Here is a 15149-nt window from a genome sequence, read left to right on the forward strand (position 1 = left end):
TTAATGCCAGCATTTTCAGTATCTACCTTAAAGGAAGTATACATCTACTATGCTAATTATAAAACACACTCTAGATATTCTAGGCTTCTGAAGATGCGCAAACTACTGTGCATTGCAAGCTTTAATTGCGCTTAGAGCGAATAAACAGGTATAACTTGGGGTCAGCTAGCCCGCTGACGGGTGATTTCGTCCTGCAGTGGTAAAAAAAAAGTAGGTTACGGCTGGTGGTTGTGATGATTATGATGATGATGATAAAGAACAGCGACTTTTAGCTGCCAAAAATGATTAGACTTAGCAAGAAAAGGCTTGATCTACGAGACTACAACACAAATATGGAGGCCAGAAAGGGCATCGCAAATTGATTGTATCCTTCACGTGTCCTCTGGGATTTAAAAAAAACCCGCCATATATTATCGCCCACTGTCCAGTATACAGACGACGCTTAACAGGTGGGGATAAAAATGTGCTTGAAAAATGGCGCCAAAGCAACATTCGCGCAGGAACTCCTGTGGTAGTTGCCTAGGTATGCGTAAGCACTGCTCCACTTGCCCATATCCACTCAGCCCGGTGTAATCTCATTTTCTGTGTTATGAAACACGATCCAACAATTATAAATTCTTATTAAACCTTATCGGTAGGGATCAACCCTATCGGAATGGATCCAACCATTATCGGTTATTCACCTTATCGAACTCAATCCGAACCTTGTAATATTTGTCAGTCGGTGTCAACCTCGTCGCAATCAATCCGATACTTATAAACCATGACCTGTCCTTAACCTTATAGGGCTTTATCTCACTCTTATCAACCTTTATCGGTTCTTGTTAACCTTATCATTATTACGCTTACCACTCTTTAGCAACTCAATCATCTGCGTCAAACCATTATCAACAGTGGTGAGACTCATATAACCTCTCATTGCTCCTTATCATCCTTATCAGTTCTTTGAGTGCTTATCTGTCTGTGTTTCGCGACGTGACACGCGTAAGCCCTCACAGATCAGGGGCAATTCGGTTGGTGAAAGAACGCCCCAACGGAAGCCCCATCCCGTTACCACCGAAGCGCATCGGGGATGTGGCGTGTATGGCATTATGTTTTCGCGAAGACGGCTCTAATGTTAATGCCTACAATGCTCCAAGTCGGCGCTATACGTGGTCATAAGGCTGCTTTTATTCCACCATCACCAAATCTTTCAACAAAGCCTTACTAGCAACGGTTCTTTTTTTTGTCATTTGTTTTGTACCACCGGAACAAGCTTCGCTCAAGAATTACCGTTATGGATCTTCCTAAAAGAACTTGTTGACATTTCATTTTGAAAATGCATATTCACTATGGAAGATTTGTTTCGCGTTGATCGAACGTCCCTAAATAAAGCCCTTGTCAATAACTTTTTTCCTGAACCTATGTGTCGAAAGCCTTATCTCTCTCTATTTGGTCGTGCCCGTATAATGTCTATAACGCCAGCTGTGAAAACATCTTATTGCGACAGCAACTATATGGACACTCAAGACGCATTTTGGCGTCGTCGTCGCCATGATTTTCCGCATAAAGTCCAAGGGCGATGACACCGTTGCGACGAGCCGTATGCTCGTGCGAGTGAAAATATGCCAGGGTGAGCCGACGACCACGGCTAATCCTCGCGTGCGCAAGGGTGCAAATCAGCGAGGAAGCGTGCTATCTTATGAGTGGGCACGTTTCTCGTCAACGTCATCCCTCCTACACGCTCTTCAGTGAGCACGGGACCAGCGTTCGCAGCGTTGTGCTTAATCGGCACGCCTCGGCAATGCATGCGGTATTATCACTGGCCCTTGCTTGGCTCTCGTCAGCTCACGAAATCCGGACCAACCTTGCCTCACCGTCGCCGAGCTTCAAATGCAGCCATGGCTTCTACACCGATACACCACTGCTGGATTCAGCTTCCGTCGCACCCCGCCGTGGTTGCTTAGTGGCAATGGTGTTGGACTGCTAAGCACGAGGTCACGGGATCGAATCCCGGCCAAGGCGGCCGCATTTCTATGGGGTCGAAATGCAAAAAACACCCGTGTACTTAGATTTAGGTGTACGTTAAAGAACCACAGGTGGTATAAATTTCCGGAGTCCCCCACTACGGCATGCGTCATAATCAGATAGTTGGTTTTGGCACGTAAAACCCCATAATTTAACTTAACTTCAGTCGCACAGCTCCCGCCAGGCTACCCAGCGCCATCGGCAACGTCATCGCTTGTTCTTACGAATTTAAACAGCTGGCACTCCGACACGCTCTTCAATAGGCACGGGGCCAGCGTTGGCAACGTTGCGCTTAATCGTCACGCTTTTGTATGCAGGCGGTATTATCACTAGCCCTTGCTTGACTCTCGTCAGCTCCCGAATTCCGGACCGGCCTTCCCTCACCGTCGCCGAGCTTCATGGCTTCTACACCGATGTGCCATTCCTGGATTCAACTTCCGTCGCACAGCTCCCGCCAGGCTACCCAGCGCCATCGTCAATGTCATCTCTTCTGCCTGCGAATTTAAACAGCTGGCACTCCGACACACTCATTTGTGGCCGCGGGACCAAAGTTGGCAGCGTTGGGCTTAATCGGCACGCTTTTGCAATGCAGTTTCTTACACGGTTCTGGCTATACATTGAAAAAACTTATGAACTCTGCCTGATTGCCTTTCCATGTCCACGGGTGTTGCACGAGTCGTTGTTACAGTGCTACGCAACGACTATGTTATTGTTATGTGCCGGTGACATTGAATCTAATCCTGGACCTAATCCACGTGCTGTCGCTTTATCTGAACTGGATTATTTGCCTGATGATCGCGCAGACCAAATGAAGTTCATGTTTAAGCTGCTTGAAGACGTACACTCTTGTTCACTAGTTTTCGAAGTGTCAAACTGAACTTCTATCGGATGTCAAAACCATTAAAAACAGACAGAAAAATACACAGACTGGGCTAGCAGGTATCAGGAAAAGGCTTACGAATTTAGAAGAAAACGCAAAATCCCGTGACCGTTTCGACACTAACCTAACACGCAAGAAAGACAACGTAGACAGCCTCATTGCTCAGAACAGCTCCTTATTATCGCATCTGGATGATCTGGAAGACAGGTCTCCTCGCGATATATTAATATTTCATGGCCTACCTGACTCGAAAGAAACTTGGCAACCGACAGAAGAAAAACTAACCTCAGCTCTTAACGCCGCTCTTGGCTCTTTTCCCAGAAATTCAATTCAGCGAGCCCACCGGCTCGGCAGATTCAGAACTGACTATTACCTACAAAGCCAAAGGATCAGTACTTTCATCACGCACAGAGTTAAGACCTAGCAACATCGCAGTTAATGAGGGCTTCGCACCCGCAACTCGACTTGCCCGTAAAAAACTAATTCACAACGTAAAAAACGAAAAATCACAATCAGACTCGCCACAGTTTAAACTCAGCTAAAAGAAACTGCTACTAAACAATAAATGCTACATGTACGATTCTAACTCAAATAGTATTCAGGAGACGCCAGGAGGCAACGTCGGCCTCAACCATGTTTTGGCTGCCTCGCAACACGTTCCTACTTAGGTACACGTGAGGGGCGGTGGGCATGCGCAAAATAATCAAGTCAGCATCCTTTATACAAACATCAGAAGTGTTCTGAACAACCGCGACTCATTATCATCCGCAATTAGCACGTGTTCAGCCAATATAATAGCTCTAACTAAAACGTGGCTCTCGAATGGCATTCATGACTTAGAAGTGTTTGATGATAGCAAACAATTCACGATATACCGCTGTGACCGAACAGAGCACCGTGGTGGTGGCGTACTTCTTGCCATTTCGAAACGCATCCCATCGTCACCCATTTACATCAGCAGCAATCTGGAATCAGTGTGGGCTACAGCAACTCTGAACCATCAGAAGGCAATTTTAGGCGTTTGCTATCGTCCACTTTCCTCGTTACCCGCAATTAGAAATGAATTGCATTACACAAAGTTTTCTTCTACACATCTTATTTAGTGACTTCAATTTTCCTAATATAGTTTGGAACAACGATACACCTAACTCATTGTCATCTTCTTCTGATTCAAAAGGTTTCTTGGGTATTTATACTATATTTTCGTTAAATCAACTAGTTACCCAAGCCACAAAAACAACATCCAATTCCGTAAATATTTTCGATTTGATCCTAACCAATCGTCCCGATTATGCCTCTGCCATCCATTACTTAACCGGTATTAGTGACCACTTATTGCTAGATATTCACTTTAATACTCCGTCTCTGAAACATCCGAAGAGCAGACAAATGATTAGAGACTATAAGAGAGCTAACTTTGAAGCAATAAATAATAAGCTGAGTCTATTTCTTAACATATTCTTGAGTGATTTTAAAAATCTCAGTGTGCAGTCAAACTCGCATATGTTTTCGGCAGATGTAAATCACTCAATCAATACACGCATCCCAACCCGTGCTATTACATCCAACCCACGTGCGCCTTAGTACAATAATCATTTATAGCGACTATTCAACAACAAAAAAAGACGACTGTATCGTTCTGCGAAGCAATCACCCACTGACTCACGTCGGGAAGCCTACACATTAGCATCTAACGCCTATGTAGCCACACTCAAATACGCTAAAGCAATATTCTTATATCAACCAGCTTACCATCTATGCTGATCTATGCATTGTGTCTGCACAATCATGCGCGGACTACTGATGCACGCATTTTCCCACCGAAAGCCCCGCCGCAAGAGGACAGCTGCGCAGGGCTGCTCAAACTGGACCCCTCGTTCTGCGCACGACCCAGGCGAATCAAGTCATCAGAAGAGCATAAAAAGATGGATCGACCGGCCGTACCTTTCAGTGGACTCGGTGGCACCGTACGGCGCACGATGCTGCATTTCGTGTTCTGCTTTGTACAGGTTGGTGAGAAACAATTTTGTAGTAGTCCTTTTAGAAGTAACTGTGTTGGAGTACCGGTGCTGCCGAGTCCCCACTGCTTGTTCCAGTGTAGTGTTGACCTATCTCGTGTTATTATTGTGTTACTACAACTCAGTGGTGACATTGAAGAGAACCCAGGACCAGATCACGACAAACTGGATGCGATTTTAAGTGCTGTTACCGCAATTAAGACATCACAACATCAGTTAGAGTCAGGTATACTGAGTGTCCAAATCAGGCTTACAGAAATAGAGACAAATCTTGCTTCTCTCCAGCTTTATAATCAAAAGATTCTTAAATGCGAGAGGAATGTATTGACACTATGAATCGGGAGATGGCTCGGTTGAGCGATAAATTAAAAGACCGCGAAAACAGAAGTCGTCGGAGCAATCTAATCATATACGGTCTCAAAGAGGCAGACAATCAAAGCCCGGCAATATTGTAAAAACGCGTGACAAATGACATCTTCAAGGACATTCTTGCAGTTGAAGTTAAATATATTGAACGGATTCATCGTATCGGCAAGAAATATATTGCACGTGAACGCCCAGTAATCCTTCGTTTTTTCGATTTCACTGAGAAAATGTCTGTTCTTCTAAACTGTTCCAATTTGCAAGGCGAAAAGATATCAATCTCGGAAGACTTCTCACCAGCAGTACGAAAAATGCGCCGGAAACTATGGCATTCATCCCAAGAAAATCGTACCCGAGGAGACAAGGTCAAGCTAATATTTGATAAAGTGAGGATAAACAGCGATCTGTATGCCTGGAATAACACTGAAAATAAGAGGACACTCGTGAAGCGCGAAAGCCGTGTGACTTATGAAAACAGTCACTCCAGCTCGTTACAAAATTCACCTCATCTCTCGCTATTATGTTTAAATGCAAGAAGCGTTGTCAATAAAACCGAAAAATTGGAAGAAATAGTGCTGGTATACAGCCCCGATATAATCGTCATCACTGAAACCTGGTTGAATTCTCACATTCACGATTCAGAGGTGCTTCCCAATTCCTATTCTATCGTTCGTTTCGACCGCGATAGCCGGGAAGGAGGCGTTGTCATTGCTATTAAAGAAGGCTTATCATTTAAGAAAGACGAAAGAACACCCAATCACGAGAGTGTGTGGTGCAGTATCGCTATCAATGGAATGTCAGTGTTCGTTGGTGGCGTATACCGACGACCAAATGCACCAACTATCTTGCTGAATTGCACGACTTTCCGTGCCGTCAAATTAACGAGCGTACAAAGCTTATCTTAGTCGGAGGCTTCGACTTAATGGGGATTGACTGGGGAAATCTTACAATTGGTAGAAACGAGCACAGTAGTTGTGAAATGCTTTTGAATCTTATGTTTAGTTTTTCTTTAACCCAGCTTGTTAGGGAGCCAACGCGTATACAAGGGCAAGTAAGCTCCATTCTTGATCTTGCTTTCGTTTCCAAGACGTTTAACCCTGATATCAGTATCCAAATGGAATCTCCGACCATAAAATGCTTTTATTTACTTTTGATAACTTCATTCTCAGTCCCAACCAAATCACCAGTATATCTCGTATATCTGTCAAGGCCTAGAGCAGGGCAGATGATGTCAGTGTTATTGATTACATTGAAATAACGCCAGATAGTCTTTTACAGTCGGGATTTGAAAACGTGAATGAATTATGGTTGAAGCTGAAACGAATAGTGGCGTACTGTGAAGAAAACTTTATCCCATCAATAAAAAAGCGAGTAAACAGAAAGACACTTTGGATTACACGCAGCATTATCCACCTCAAAAGAAGATTACAAAGAATGCGTAAAAAGAAAACCAACGTCGATGCTATAAACGAACTTTCGCAAATGCTCAGAGCAGAAATTTCTTCAGAAAGAAGCAATTTATTCACAAATACGCTGACCAATTTTATGACACACGAGTCATGAAAGTTCTGGCGTTATCTGGCAAAACCGGGGGCTTCTATCGACCAAATGGAAATAGACGGAGCCGTTACAGATGACGCAAATTGTATCGCAAACGCCTTTAATGACTATTTCCAGTCTGTGTTCACCTGTACTTCTGCCTCAGAATTCAATCAAGCGGAATACCATTCCCGCATGCCTGACCTTGTCATAACAGAATGCGGCATTCTTAACTTACTGCTACAGCTTGATGAAAAGAAATCGCCTGGGCCCGACGGATTACCCAATTTTTTTCTGAAGCAATAGGCGCAACAACTGTCTCCCCTGCTTCAAAACATTTTCTTCTTATCCATAGAAACACCATCCGTGCCCGCCGACTGGCTTTGTGCGAAAGTGGTCCCGGTGTTAAAAAATATGGGAATAGGCTCTTGGTAAGCATGTATAGGCCCATATCACTAACCAGCTCTTGCTGCAAGTTAATGAAGCATGTAATTAACAAAGCAGTCATAACTTACCTGGAAAGCTACAAACTTTTATATGTAAACCAGCACGGCTCTAGGAAGGGACTATCAACAGTTACGAAATTACTTGAAATTACACATGACTTCGCGGCTGCTATTAACTCTGGTTTGCAAGTGGATGCAGCGTTCGTTGGCTTTGCAAAGGCTTTTGATTCTGTCCCACATTGTAAATTAATTCAGAAGCTTAAAATTATTGGTATTAATTCAAACATACTTTCCCACCCGCCGTGGTTGCTCAGTGGCTATGGTGTTTGGCTGCTGCCCTTGTTAGCGCTTGGCCTTGTCTGTCTTCGTTGTGTCCGTGGTTTTATTCGCACTTAGCTACAACTTCATATATGGACGACCAACCAGCCCAACAGTCAACTCTTCTAGGCTGCTGAGCACGAGGTCGCAGGATCGAATCCTGGCCACGGCGGCCGCATTTCGTTGGGGGCGAAATGCGAAAACACCCGTGTACTTAGATTTAGGTGCACGTTAAAGAATCCCAGGCGGTCGAAATCTCCGGAGTCGAGTTCCAATCGGTCGGCCGAAGTGAACGGACGTGTCGTCGGCGCGCTCCGCAACCACCGAGACTACGCGACCTTCACCGACCGCCCTTGACCGCCATTGCCCTGGCCGCTTTCGCCAGGAGTCCTATGGGAAGCGGCTTTCTCGCCGTTTTTCACCGACCGCCTTTTCTTCCCGGGACTTTGTTGCCGCTCCCCGCGCCTCTACAGCTCTGAAGCAGATCCAACGCGGCTGCCCCTGCCGGGTCCATAGCTAACTTGGCGTGTTTTCTACACCATGAACCAAGAGCGCCAAGCGACCAGCTCTTCCGAGGCCCATTTTCTAAACGGGCGTGCAAAGGGCCTTCGGCCAATTCACCGCTCTGTTTCGATGGATCATTTATCTACCGCAACGTCATTTTCCATCGAGCAGAAGACGCAATCGGCGACGGAAAACGCCGCCGCGCGTTCCTCAACAACAACGAAGACGCCCGAGGTGGATACCGCGGGAGTGGCCGCCGATCCCATCGGCGCCAATTTTCCCTCCCAATATCGCGAGGTGGACACTCCGACCGGGGAAAGGATGGAGGAAGATGCTGCCCCGAACATTTACGACGACAGAACTGACGACGACGACACAGGTGGCTGTTGGAAGACAGTAATACATAAGCGACGCATCCGTCAAACGCGCGCTAAGACGCAACCCTCCGAGAACATCTTGGGCATTCCGGATGCCTCCAAGCCCACCGTACGCAAGCGCATTCGGAATCAGAACCTGCCTCAACTTCCTTTGCACGATGAAAAGATAATTCTGCGGCCTCACGGAGGACTTTGTCTCGATAAGTGGACGCGCCCAGAACTCGCCAGTGCTCTATGGAGTGCAGCCGCCTTGACCACCGGTGATCGTCATGACATCCTATTCCGACTGCGACCTCAGCAGAACTTGGCAATCATCAGCACACCCCAGTCACACGTAGCCGACGCATTGTACAAGGTGAGGGAGCTGAACCTTGGTGAGCGGGTCTATCCCATCACGACATATTTTGCGGCCCCAGACAACTCATGCAAGGGAATTGTTCCTGGCCTTTTGCCCGGTACACCGTCTTCCAAGCTAGTGGATGAGCTTGTGGCTCCTGGAACTCAAATACTTCAAGCACGAATGATGGGTCAAACCAACGTTGCGTTGGTAACAATTGAAGGACCTAAAGTGCCTCGTTACGTGCGTTTCTATGGTGCAGAACTCCGCTGCTACCCCCATCGACCCCGCCAACTGGCTTGCAAGATATCTCACAAGCTCGGCCATTGGGCTGATTACTGTCCTACGCCGCACGTGGTCATTTGCACGACGTGCGGAACTGACAACCCCACCCCTTCACATCCGTGCACCCCACACTGCAGATCCTGTGACGGGAACCACCCTACAGCGGATCCAAACTGCCCGCAGCGTGCTAGGCAGACACTGAACAAAGCTTGGGTGCGGAAAGCTCTCGAGAAAGAACAGCGTGAACTCCAACCCTCCAGCGACCCGACCACTACCACAGATACGGCGGAGACCCGAACGTCGCGCGCCCCAACGAAGGAGACGAGAAAAGTCCGGTCGGAGACCTGTTCGAGATCCCGTCGCAAGTTCAAGTCTCGGTCCCGATCCCGCGAGGCATCGGTGCGCCTCCCAGAGAAGCGCCGTCCTTCCCCACCTTCCCAACAACCCTACAAGAAGGCCCTGCAGACCAACGCCCCAGCCAAGGTGACCCTGGTCCCTTCAGGGGTGCAGCGGACCCCGGAGACGAAAACAGCAATGGAGGCGCCCGAGGTCGGGCGGAGGGTCCCTCACAGCTCGCTCCGCCCCGTAAATCCCTCCCTACCCCTTCCCCTATTACCAATTCGTTACCAAATCCCGATCCTCTAATAGAAATAGCACGCCTACGTCGTGACATGGAGGCGCGCTGTGAGCGGCTGCAAAAACAAATGGACGCGCTGGTGGCAGACATGAGCACTAACTAGTATGCATGCGGCTCTGGACAGGATAGAACGCCAAATGGAGGCCCTTCAAATAGGGATTACGGAGCAAGTGAAATCATGTATAGAGTGCACTTTCGCACGTATGCAAGTTCCTGAGCTTAACGGTAACAACGAAAGCGCGCTTTCCGACCAAGGCTCTCGGCCGCAACCTTCAAATGTGGGCACCCGGCGCCCGCATCCCTATGCGCGACCGCCTGCTTCTTCTCGCGACGATGATGGCGCCGCGTAACGCGGAGCAACTACTGGTGTGGCAGTGGAATTGCAGGGGATTCCGCCGAAAACGAGGTTCCCTACAGCAGTATATCGCCACATCCACGAACCCTCCCGATGTCATCCTCGTACAGGAAGTCAATTGCGCCCCTTCTTTATCCGGTTACATCACGCTCTCGGGTGTCTCTCATCTTGTGGGAGCCCTAGTTTCGAAACATGTTACATGTCGCATGCATACCAGTAACATTGACATTCCGCACCAAATATTGGAAATAATTACGCAAGGTAAACGCAGCGAGAGTCTGTTTATACTCAATGCATACAGTTCCCCCCATTCGCGAACGCACTGTTTTCAGCACCTACTAACAGAATTTGGTAGGTTTGGACGGGTTTGTGTGGTGGCCGGCGACTTTAACGCTCCGCATGCTGCATGGGGTTACGTTAAATCGCAGGCTAAAGAGATCCGCTTATGGAATGCCATCTGTAACATGAGATACACACTGCTTACCGACCCAGAGCACCCCACTCGGATGCGCAACAGCGTATCTCGTGATGCCTGCCCTGACCTTACCTTCTTGCGCAATACTGGCCCAGTCGTTGCGCACGGGCCTTTAGAGGAGCACCTTGGTAGTGACGACTACATTGTAGCGACCACCTTGTCATTACGGGGTGCGCGCAGGCCCGAGCGAAATGTGCGTATAACGGATTGGGCGAAATTCAGGGAACGTGGCCAGGACCCACCTGAGCGCCAAGGGTACAAACGCTGTCTTGACTCTCTCGCACAAGATCTAGAGGCCACCACGAGCACACTGCGCACCACAACCGAGACACCAGACATAGACCCGCATTTAGTTTATCTTTGGAACGCCCGCAGAGGGTTGACACGACGGTGGAAACGACAACGCCTCAACCGCAAACAATTAGTAAACGTATAGATCAAATTACACGGGAATCTGAGGAGTATGCAGAGATCCTTACGAGGAATAACTGGCGAGGATGTTGCGATCGCCTGTCAGGCACATTGAGCACAGCAAAAACGTGGTCGATTATTCGCTCACTCACAGATGCCACCACAACAAAGGGAAAAACATTTCAACAGCTGCACATCCTAATGCACGAGTACAGGGACGATGTCTCGACACTCATCAGAGAGCTAGAGAAGCATTTCATACCCACAGGCCCACCGACGCAGTACCCTGACTATCCTTGTGTAGGCGAGGCGAACGAATTGCTCGATGCAGACATCACATCTGACGAGGTGCGGGTGGTCCTACAAGACTTACGCCGCAACACGGCACCGGGAGCCGACCACATCCGATTCGCCACCCTTCGTAACCTCAGTGACGCGGGTATCAACCACCTCACCCATATATTCAATGATTGCTGGCGCAAGGGCATGCTTCCCCAAGCGTGGCGACACGCCGACATCACACTGATCCCCAAACCGGGAAAGCCTGTTAAGGTTGAAAACTTACGACCCATCTCCCTAACATCCTGCATTGGTAAGCTTATAAAGCATGTACTCTTGCGGCCATCTGCAGCCCTTCCTCGAAGAAAAATCATTCTTTTCTAACTCTCAATTCGGATATCCGACTCATCTGTCTGCCAAAGATGTGCTTTTACAATTGCGGGAGGAAGTCATAGGACCTCCGTCGTCCGCCCAAACGAGAGCACTCATCGCCTTAGACCTAAAAGGGGCATTCGATAATGTTGAACATCACCTCATCCTTCGCGATATTGCACATTCACACTGTGGAATTCGTATGTATAACTATATCCGCGCATTTCTTCGAGATCGCACAGCCACCGCAGGAATGTGACCGCATCGATCCGGTACGATTCGCCTTGTAGGACGTGGGACACCCCAGGGCTCAGTTCTTTCCCCTACTCTATTCAACATCGCGCTCGCAGGGCTCCCCCGGCTACTCGACCAGATCCCTGATGTCGCCCACGCTATTTATGCGGACGACATTACTATCTCGTCGACCCGGGGTTCCGACGGAGCCATCCAGGACCGACTGCAGCAAGCAGTCGATACAGTTTCCGAGTACGCGAGAAAATGCGGCTTAAGATGTGCTCCGGAAAAGTCGGAGCTCATAATCATTCGCCCCCGGAGCCGTTCCTCTACCCCCCCTATCACTGTGCACGTGGATGGCACACCGATACCACAGGTTAATCGTGCTCGTATCTTCGGCCTACATGTCCAAGCGGATGGCAGGTCAAACTACACTGTTTCCCTTCTATCCAGACAGATTGAGCAAATTCTGGCCAGGATCCGGAGGGTCTCCAACAGGCGCTCGGGCCTTCGAGAAGAGGACCTGCTGCGCTTGGTGGAGGCATACGTGATCAGCCGCTTTACATACCATCTCCCATTTCAGCGGTTGACCCAAGCGCAACCACTTCGCATAGACGCAATGATTCGCAAAGCGACGAAGCTGGCCCATGGCCTCCCGAACTATACATCCACACACCGTCTCCTTAACTTAGGGACACATAACACACTAGGCGAGCTGCTAGAGGCACATTGAGTCAGCCATCGCCAGCGCCTCCTACTCACTCCTACTGGCCGCCATCTTCTCACACGGCTAGGATACTCTGTCCCACCCCTTGAGTCTGAAACCCTTCCAACGATCTTGTCGTCAGCGATACGCCAAGCACTCAGTATTCATCCATTGCCACGTAATATGCACCCCGAGCATGATAAAGGGCGGCGCAAAGCCCGTGTACGATACATTGGCCGCATGCTTGCAAACATCCCGGAAACACATATTAGAGCGCAGCTCTTTGGCGTCCGTTCCTGGGTTTCGCGTCGTCGTCGGCGTTGTCGTCGGCCTCGTAACCAGCTCCGCCCCCCTTTCATCCCCCCAGCGCTAGCAGCGACCGACTGATACCGCTGGATGCCGCTGACGCCGCTAGGGAGTCAAGATAACGTGACTGCATAGAACACCGTCGCCGCCATGCAGAAAGAGGAGGAAAGGGTCCCCCCCCCTGTTCTTGTGTGGCGGATAGGGTGCTCTTCAGTTGCCGACGCGCCGGTTATTTCACGTAGGCCCCGGCACGTCGACGAATACGTGACCACCTTCCCACGGCTAGACCTGGTTCTTAGCGCTGCGGAAGCGAGGGTATCATATTGTTTGTGTCGGCATCGGCGGCGTTGTCCCTGAAACCAACTCCGCAGCTGGGGTTGACTCACTATCGGCGTCAGCGGCATCAGTCAGTCGCTGCTATCTATTCCCTCCTCCCTTTATCGTGTTGTCCGCTTGCTGCGCGCGCTTCTGCCCCCATCGTTTGCCGCTGGGTGTACACGCCGCCCCCCTCCCCCCTCTTCCTGCGAGTCTCCGGTTGTCAAAGCGCCGGCTCGAACTTAATTCCTTTCTTCGCTCCTCCTCCAATGCAACCCCTGTGCGGTGGCAATCAGAGAGCCAGATCGGTGGCGGCGGATCTGTATATGTGCACCGCCCGAGCCGAAATTGCCGCTGCCGTTCGCCCTGTGCGGTGGCAATCAGAGAGCCAGATCGGTGGCGGCTTGACATAAAGACAAACAGCAATTTCCTAACACTTATGCGGGAGAACATCCCGTTCCTCTCGCTCGTAACGCGTCCCACGGCTGTGACAACCTCGCGAGGCACTTGTATAGATCTCGTCTTTGAGAATCAAGCATTGGTGTACCAAGTCGAACATATATCAGTCTATTTCTCCGACCACAAAGCTTCCTTCATGACTGTCAAGAACTGTTAGTGGAGTCTTCGTTAAAGGAATACGTGTGAAAAAGAAAAAAAAAATTCTGTGATAGCGCATACATGTGTTGCTCGATTTCTTTGCCTCAATCTATCGAAAAGGTGAAACAGCTTATTTGCTGCGCTCAAATTTCGCATTAGGAAGTAACGTAATCGTCGGTAATTTTTTTATACACGGACACATCACGCACTCAGGAGGGCTATACCTCGGTAGTTTTGTATGGCACCGAATCCCTGAGAGACTCTGCTGCGATGCGCGGAACAAATGCCGCTTACGGAGAAATTCTCGGTGTTGCTCTTGCAATTCGATAAGCCATCCGTGTTCCTGAGGAAGTAGATATATTGACGGACTCGCAACAGGCATGCCGGGCGTTCCTATCAGGACATGGCATACCGAGAGCTGCGCACCAAATTCTCAAACATATCCCGCAAAATACACCAACCACACCTCCCCGCACCCACTTACTCTGGACCCCTGGTCATACCTAGCTGCCTGGTAACGAACGCGTACATGCGGTTGCCCGAGAAATTTCCCTCCGGGCGACTCGGCGTGGTGAGGCGACTAGTTCAGAGTGGGGGGATCCCTTGCTCCGTTACAAAGACGTACTCCGTCATTATACACGCATTCGTCGCACCCACGCCGCACCACCGCCATCCTTCTCGCGGGAGGAAGCAATGGCATTACGCCAGTTACAAACCGCAACTTTTCCAAATCTTATCTCTCTCAATAAATTCTACCCACTGTTACGTTTCGCCTACGACGCGCGGTTTAGCCGGCGCGGCTGCAACAAAGCGGCAGACATTTTGGCCCGTTCGGCGCCGCCGCTACGCATCCCCGCCAAGCGCGTCCAGGCATGTTCCGATGCCACGTGTCTTCATGTGCGTGTGTGAGTGTATGTGCATATTGGTGCCCACGCTTGTCGAAGCGCGGCAGCCGGGGAGAGGAGCTCCCAACAACTGTGAAGCAAGGGGGTCCGAGCGGCGCCGACACGACGGCTGCTCCTCCTTCTCTTCCCATTGTGCCCACGCTTGTCGAAGCGCGGCAGCCGGGGAGAGGAGCTCCCAACAACTGTGAAGCAAGGGGGGGTCCGAGTGGCGCCGACACGACGCTGCGCCACCTTATCCCATTGTGCCCAAGCGGCACCGTCACGTGCTCGTCTATAGAGGGGTTCCTTCTTGCCCTCAACTGCGAGAGTATAAAAGCAGCTGCCCCCGGACGCCAAAAAGAGGGCTCCGATTTCTTCTGTTGAGTAACGTGCTCTCCCGTCTCTCTACTTCGGTCAACCTGACCGCCAACTCTTTGCGATGTTAGAATAAACAAGTTGTTTTGTTGTTACCAGTCGACTCATGCTTTGCCGGGACCTTCGGAT

Source organism: Dermacentor variabilis, unplaced genomic scaffold (genome assembly GCF_050947875.1).
Source record: "Dermacentor variabilis isolate Ectoservices unplaced genomic scaffold, ASM5094787v1 scaffold_14, whole genome shotgun sequence".
NCBI lineage: Eukaryota > Metazoa > Arthropoda > Arachnida > Ixodida > Ixodidae > Dermacentor > Dermacentor variabilis.